Source organism: Centrocercus urophasianus, unplaced genomic scaffold, assembly GCF_019232065.1.
Source record: "Centrocercus urophasianus isolate 14NV4802_14NV808 unplaced genomic scaffold, USGS_Curo_1.0 seq_29, whole genome shotgun sequence".
Classification (NCBI taxonomy): Eukaryota; Metazoa; Chordata; class Aves; order Galliformes; family Phasianidae; genus Centrocercus; species Centrocercus urophasianus.
In genome coordinates, this window is record NW_024884855.1 from 8,040,609 (window position 1) to 8,048,492 (window position 7,884).

General features: G+C 45.8%; 1 long non-coding RNA gene across 1 annotated transcript; it reads left to right on the forward strand.

Moving 5' to 3' along the window:
- Positions 1 to 697: 697 nt before the first annotated feature.
- Positions 698 to 5,136, forward strand: LOC122165251. Its single transcript, XR_006170429.1, has 3 exons — positions 698 to 885; positions 2,262 to 2,433; positions 3,841 to 5,136. It is a non-coding gene; the product is annotated as an uncharacterized LOC122165251 (long non-coding RNA).
- Positions 5,137 to 7,884: the final 2,748 nt, after the last annotated feature.

Here is a 7,884-nt window from a genome sequence, read left to right on the forward strand (position 1 = left end):
ATTTTTGGTCATCAATATTCCACACCATAACATCATGTAATGCACTGGGGGTGGGGTTTGATATCTGCCGAATGTTCGTCCGTCGGAGAAGAACTACATTTCCCCAGGAGGCTTTGCGGTCAGCAAGGGGATATAACTCCATGCAAGGTCACCTGAGCCTTCTTCTTCGCCTGCTCTTCGCTGTCTGCGTTTCGCCATCTGCACTTCGCCGTCTGTACTTCAGTCACTCAACTGGACTGCACTTCTCACCCCAGGATTGTGGTGAGGTCTATACAATTCAAACAGACTCTCTCTCTCTCTCTCTCTTTGTAGTTTACTAATACTATATTTAGTAAAATCATTTGTTCCACCTCAGATCAGTGCTGTTGTTTTTTTCAAGTATTTTGGGGTCCCCTGCTTCCCCTTTCCCAGAGGCGCGGATCCGCAGATCCCTCCGCCCTGCTGGTCACGGAACTGGGCCGGACCAGCCCATAAACCGTTGACAGTCCTGCAGATGCATTTAACCTATTGCTTCTAGCTTGTTTGCACTTTTATTTACTTGCCTGTCTCTCTAGGTCTATAAATAAGAACATTTTCACATACAGAGTTAATGGAAGGGCAAAGGTGGGATGGAGTAGGACTTCTTGCATTCATTTGCCTTTAGTTTGCAGAAGACTTGTGTTCTTGCTTGTTTTTCAGATGCAGCCTGAGCTGCCTGGCTCCCGTTACATCTAGCAAGAGCTTTACTTCTATAAGCATGTGCTGTCTCTTTAGGCTTGTGTACCTGCTTCTGTTGGAAACCTACAACACGCAGAAAAAAGATGATGGGAAAGTTCAGCACTGGGAAAGATGATGGGAAAGATCAGCCACTGATATATGCACAGCTGCCAGAGCGTTGCCCCATAGGTGAGACTGGAGCATTTTGCAATATCCACTTCTCAGTTACCCAGCAAAAACATTTTACACCTCCCTTCCTTTTCAGGATTATCCTAAGCAATTCCTATTCACTTTGGTACTGCTGCCATAAAGCAAAGAGGCAGCTGCAGAGATTTTAGCTAGAAGCTGCATCTCCAGACCTACCTGTGGCATAAGTGGGAGCCAGCCCACAGTACCTGTGGCATGATGGGACCACGTGCAATACATGGGTCAATGTATGATTCCCATCCAGCCTTGTAGCAGAGTCTGCCAGCAGCTGCCTGGGAAGCCTTGGGCTGCAGGGAGTAAAACTGACTTTGACTTTGCCTTGCACTTATCTCCAGCAACTACTGCTCAGATTTTCTATGTCTTGCAAGCTTTGGAGAAGGTGATGAGCAGACGGTGCACTCCACCAGGACAGAGAGCCCCGCATCCTCTGGGTGTCCGCCTGTCCATCCTGCACAGCCCTGAGATGCTATTGCAGGGGAGGAGCAGACCAGGTGTCCCAGACAAGGTTTGCAAACCAGGACGTGACTGCACCCAGCCTGCACCCGGCACGTGCAGCTGTTCGATGTCTACAGTGTGGGATTAAAATAGCCAGCGTGCTCCTCGTGTCCCACAGCTCTCTGCTTTGCAAAGCTGGAGCCTGCAGCAGCCCTCTCCCACAGTCCCACCAAGGGACACCCCTGGGCCAAGGGCACTGCATGGTGAAGGCATGCACTTGTATGGGGCCTGCAGAGCTCTGGGCTGTGCCCTTGGGGACTGGCTGCATGGACTTATTTCAGTTTTTGGAGACAGGAGTTAGCAGAGTTTCATGGGAACGCTTTATACTTTCGCTGTGCATTTGGTCCAATATTTTCTAATAGTTCTAAATCAGTTACTCATTTAACCCGGGCTGAATAAAGAGATTTTCAGAGGCTGAAATTTTGGCCTCGGAGCAATAAAGTCTTTCTAAATACTGCAGAAGCTGAAATATTTATTTTTGGCTTTGTTCGCTGTCTAAAGTGATGAAAGGATTCTTTCAGGCAGCTGCTCTCTGTGTCTTGTAAAAGTTGGCTGCTCCACAAAGAGGGAGAAAAAGATGCTCCCCTGACCTTCTGACACTCTTTGTGAGCCTCATGCTTCATATAGAGCCTCTTCTGCTGACTTCCCTGGAGCCAGAGACCACTTGGATGTCACCATCTTGGGCTGTCACCTTCCAACACACGTTGCTGCCCAGCCAGGGAGAAGTTCATTTTGTCATTAAGGCATGGGGGAGCCTGGATCTGCTCCTGTCACAGGCTTCTTGCATGAGGCCAGATGATAGACTGCTCGGGTAAGATATTGTCTCTGTAAGATTGTTAATGGTTTTGTTCTCTTGATTTCAGCTTTGGAGGCAGTTTGAGGAACACAAGCTCCATAGGTGTTATGTATGGAATTAAGGCAGAAGAATAATAGGAGCTGGCAGAAGGGTGCGTGGGCTCATGTTCTGTGCCTATGCAGTGCTGGATCTTGGTGACAGTGGAAGGAGGGAGCAGAGCAGTGCTGACCCCATTGCAGGTGAGTTTATGGGATGCTGAGCACCATGCAGGTACTCTGAGGACGAATACCCATTGCAGACTACAGGTGTTTGGGCTTTGATTAAAGACAGTAAAGTCATGGCTGCTGCCTCACCAGGCAGGGTGGCAATGCAATAAATCAAGATAAAATCAGCAGAGCATTAAACAAGCCATGAGTGATTTACAATAAATTGTGTAAAGAACATCATAGGAGTTTCATAGCACGAGGAAATTACAGCTGGAGCAGGGTGAGGCGCTGCTTAGTTCTAGTTTCCTCTTGCATTCAGCTGCAGTCCTGCGTGGGCACTGCTTGTGCTACCTGCGTGCATCCCAGACCCTGAGCGCTTTGCTGCTTGATGTCTGAACCCACAGAGCACTGCAGTGTTTTGCCTCTTTGGTTATACTTCCTTACCTTGTGTTTGCTGCCCAACAGTTGTCTTTGAGGGCTGGAAGAGAAATGTCAAACCACTTAGTGTGTGTAAAAGGCATCTGCTTGCTTCCCCTCTGTGGATGCGTAACGGTCCCAAATTAAATTATTGCTCATGCAAAGCATCTTCTAATATATTCAGCGCATACATATTCTGTATATATCCCTGTGTACGTTAAACCCCCTAATATATTCATCTCCTTGACATCATCAGCTTGGGTAATTCGTTTAAACTATTAGCAGCTATTTAAAAGACTTTTTCCCCATAAGATTTGGTTCTTAGTGCAAGAAAGGTCATTTTGTCCACTAAATTAGTGAGTCTGTACCATCAGCAGTTTGCCTCAGTGATTTCAAGTATTCTGTCACACCATAAATGCATTTACCAACAATAAAATCAATTAGAATAATTTTACCTCTGATGGGGCCTGACCTACAGTGAAGTCATTTAAATGAACAAATTCATTTTAATTCATTTTAAATCTACTCAGGTACTTCTTTAGTTAAATTGTGCTTTATTTCCCTTTAATTTTCTGTTGTCTTCTGCGTGGAAGAATAAATTGTCTGCAAGAAATCAGATTCTTGCAGCCTTTAAGGTTTTAGATCTGCACCAAAAGTGTTTTTGATACTGGCAACAGGCTGAAAAGTCATTATTTTTGTCTTGTCTTGCCCATCTAATAAACAAGTGGGAATGTAGCAGGTATCTGAAAAAGCAAAGCTCCTCTCATTCTCACTGCATAAGGCTACAGAGTCATCAATGACGTTAAGGAACATGAAATTTCAGCTCTGTGGAAGGAAACGCTCTTGCTGCAGCAAGCAAAGTTATCCAAAATGCAGATGGGAAGAGTAGCATAGGTGCTGATGAATGCTGGATGGCGTTCAAATTGACCACAGGTCCAAGAGGAGAGTTGCCAGTAGGTATGTAAAGGCAAAGCAATGGGACAGCAAGCCTCAAGCCAGCCTGACTTTGTTTTTTCTTTGCAGGGACAACACTCTGTATCTCTGGGGCTTTTGGTGTCGGCTCCCTCTCACCAAGCATGTGTGCATGTATGTGTGTAAGCACTGTGTTGTGGAGACGAAGACATAAGCAAAGGGCAAACACGGAGACCAACTTCTCCCATTTCAGGTTTGCCTTCCAATAATTTTCACTGAATCAGAGAATGGTTTGGGTTGGAAAGGACCTCTAAGGGCCATCTGGTCCCCCTCCATGCACTGAGCCGGGACACCCACAGCTCCATCAGTGCTCAGAGCACCATCCAGCCTGACCGTGGGTGTGTGCAGGGATGGGGCACTGCCACCTCTCTGGGCACTCTGTGCCACTCCTCCCTGCCATCAGTGTATTATCGTGCCCTTATTTTGGGGACATTTTCCAAGAAAGCACTGCCTGTCACTGCCAACCTGGTAGCTCCTCTTCTGCCCTGCTGGGGCTGTTGGATTTGAATCAACTTCACGTGGAAATTATTTTTAACAAATATTTCTTATGGAAATATTCTATTTACAACATGTGCTAAAAGCATAAAACGTGAGAAGGCAGATTTGGGCACTGTATTTTTTTTTTTTTTTTTTTTCCTCAAGGACTCGGAGAATATTTTGCACAGTTATTTTAAACAGCTTTTATATTTAGCAAGACTAAGTATGATACGAGAACTAAATAAATCAGAGCAGCAAACACAACAGAAGAAAGAGAGAAGCCACAAAGCAGGTTTTGAGCCTGTTCAAAACATGTGGATTTGGAATACGTTTGCATTTGGAAATGCTGCATCTCGGTAGCAGTGCAGGTGGGTGAAGGGTTTGAAGCTTTGTGCTGCTCTAACACGGCACTGAAAGCTGACAGGGATGGAAAATGGTGTTTTTCTGGAGGATAATTGGAATTGAGGTGGAATGGAAGCATCACAGCGTGCTGGTCCTGGTCAGGGTTCAGGTGGGATTTGAAGCCTTTGTACTCCTTGCGTGATCCTGGTGGCTTTCTCCAATCTGGCAACTGAGAGCCTATGGCTGCAAAATGCAAAACCCAAGATGTTTGCAAGATGCCCTCCAGGGCTGTTATGGGGATAGCAGCACCTTACAACTCACTTTTCAACAGAAGGCCAGGGAGATGAGGTGTGGACATCAGAGCACAGGGCAGGATGGAGGCTGAGCACAGCAGAACTGATGGAAAAGGAAGGGGAAGGGCTGAGATGGGAGTGCAATGGGAGAAGGAGCCCTGGAGTAGGTGAAGTGTTTTCTGGTGCTGAGGAAATGACAAATTACTGGTGAGTTTGAAAATCATAAAAGTAAAAATATAACTCTGGCCGGGGACCTATTTATCTATCTATTTTAAAAAGCATTTTAACATCCATGTATTTTTAATTAAAAATACATTTTAGCACCAGCACAGCCAAACTACCACAGTGCCAATCTCCTTTTTTGGAAATTTTTCCTTAGCATTCTGAATTTATTACAAATTCATTGTTTCTAATACAATTTTTCCCCTTCTCTCGTCAATTTATTATCTGTTTTTCATTTCCCTTCTCTTTTGTTAATCTTTCTAAATAACTTTAAAGTGGTCCTCCATCTATTTAGCTAAATGAATTCACTCCACAGATACTCATTATTTTGAGAATGATTTATGCAAGCACTATTAGCTAGATTGTTCCTTGTTTGAAGGTTTTTCTGCAATCAGAACTCAGATTTGAGTCAGCTAGAATGAGATCCAGTGGAAAAAAAAAAATTATTACATAAAGTATTCAGCACCTCCATCAGACTTCGCACGTGGGAGGTCAGCTCACAAGGCATAAAAACACAAAGCAGCTTTCTGCTGTGGGTCTGACCCACTGATCTCATGTTAGCCTGGGAAATGCTATAGCATCATACTCCAAAATTAAATCAGATGTTGGGGTTGTTTTTTGTTTTTCAGCTGATCCTTGCAACTCTATGGGAAGAGGTTCTGTGTCGCAGTCACAGTGGGGTGCAGACATGTGTCATACAGAGAAGCAAGAGCCAGGATAGCCCTCATTCCTTAGGGTCACTGGGGGGTTTACAGCCCTTGGGAGGCTATAGGAAAAGTGGGAGGGGGAACAGTCCGTAAAACTGGCTTTATGAAAAATGCTTGAGAAGACTTGGGGAGCTTTCTGCAAAGTCCTATCTTGTCTGTACCAGCAAATAGCTGCTTTGCACTAAATAAATGAAATGATGAAGAAGACGAAGGGAGTGAGGTTAGATGCCCTCAATCCACATGTAGGCTGTGACAGAGCAGATCTGCTGTTTAATTTACAGCAGCATTGTGGCTGCTGTAGCCATGGGAGCTGTCTTGGCCCGGGTGGCTGCTGCCTGTGTGATTTTGGGGCAGCTGTGCCCATCTCCAGCCTTCCCACCTCCTGTGTGCTCTGTAGTACAGCCAGGTGCGTGCCAGTGGGGGACGATCTATGAGGGCCAGTTAAGAGCATTACACATCCCATTAGGGCAGCTGTGAAATTGCAAGCCAAGTGCCCATTCAGGGTATATACATCCTCAGATCAGTATTGATCTTGAGATTTCTGCTGGCTTATTAATGACAGCAGTGCTGTGGCCAGATCCTTCTAGCTGGTGTAGAACTGCAGCAGCTCTCCTGCTGCCAGCGCAGCCATCTGGAGTAAATGGAGCAGGATCTGCCCTGCTCCTTCCAACTGCCACATGTAGGTTAAGTAGGAAGCATGGGAGGGAGGGAGTGTTTTTCCAGCAAAACGTTGTCTCTCTTCAGCAATGACCACCATTGGAGTTAATTCATCTTTCGGAGGATGAGCCAAAATCCTCACTGAGGATTGGTTTGGGCCTATTTTTTTGCCAAGCTTCATCAGAATCCTCTGTTCTTGCAATAAAAGTCCCTCTTAGCTGCCATCGTTGTATGGAGTTTATTAATAAGGCTCTTGGCTTTAAATACTCTCCATCAGACAACAGGTTAAGACCTTGAAATTGCCATGCTCAGTATATGATGCCTGGCCATGGGAAGCCTGTCTGCAGCCCAGGCTCCCCGCAGCCCCAGCCCAGACAAGGACAGTTGCAGGGGAACGGCTTTGAGGGTGGATTTGTTGGCCAGGGGAGCAGCATCCTGCTCTCTGACATGGGGCTGGAGGGAGGCAGTGCCTGGTTTATGGCCTGGGCAGCAGAAGCTTGGCCTCTTCCCACTACAGTAGAACTCCTTTTGTTCCTTCAAAGGTCATTTTCCTGAGCAAGGTAATTTACGAGTGGAATTCAAGTTGGTCAAGGAGAGCCACACCACCTCGCAGACAAATCTTCCCTTCCTACAGTAAATTATGATTTGCCCTAATTATCCAGCATGGAAACTCCGAGCGCAATCTCTCCTTCACACCATCGCTTTGCAGGCCCGCGTCCTGCTTGTCAGAGGCATTGTTTGTTCAATAATAAAATGGCCACATACTGTTAATCACAACCTGCAAACATGTAATAAAACAACCACCGAACGCGCGTGTGTAAAACCATCTCCTCACTGGCCCCATTAGGCTCTGTGCTTTCTGCTCGGAGAGCGGCATGACCTCCCTTTTCAATCAATTCCCAGTTATTAACCATGAAGAATAGCGTTGGGAACTGCATTTGCAAATTGAATGTGGGGGTATAGACTGAGCTCACTCTTCAAAAGATGCCAGTCGAAGGGAATGCATCAAGCTAACATTCTTAATCTCCCTTTCCCCTCTTTCCACCTGCGCTACAGACGGATATAATTTACCAAATTTGAAATAACTTAGAAGAATCAAACTTCCTAAGCAGAGTTTTGAGGGGACGGTGCCTGTAATGGACTTTCTATTATCTGTTTATTCTGATCCCTCCGAGCTAAGCCCTTGAGAAGATTAGCTACTCAGCTAAAAATCACTGCAGTTTAAGAGCTGATCTTTATTTATTAAAACGCTCCGACCTCTAACTTGGGCTTATCCATTTATTTATTCAGACTAATGAATTAATGCCCCCGTGGCACTCAGGGGGGGGCTGCGGGACCCCCATGGGAGTGGGGTTGGATGCAAACCTACAACGCCCCACTCAGAGAAAAGCACAAAC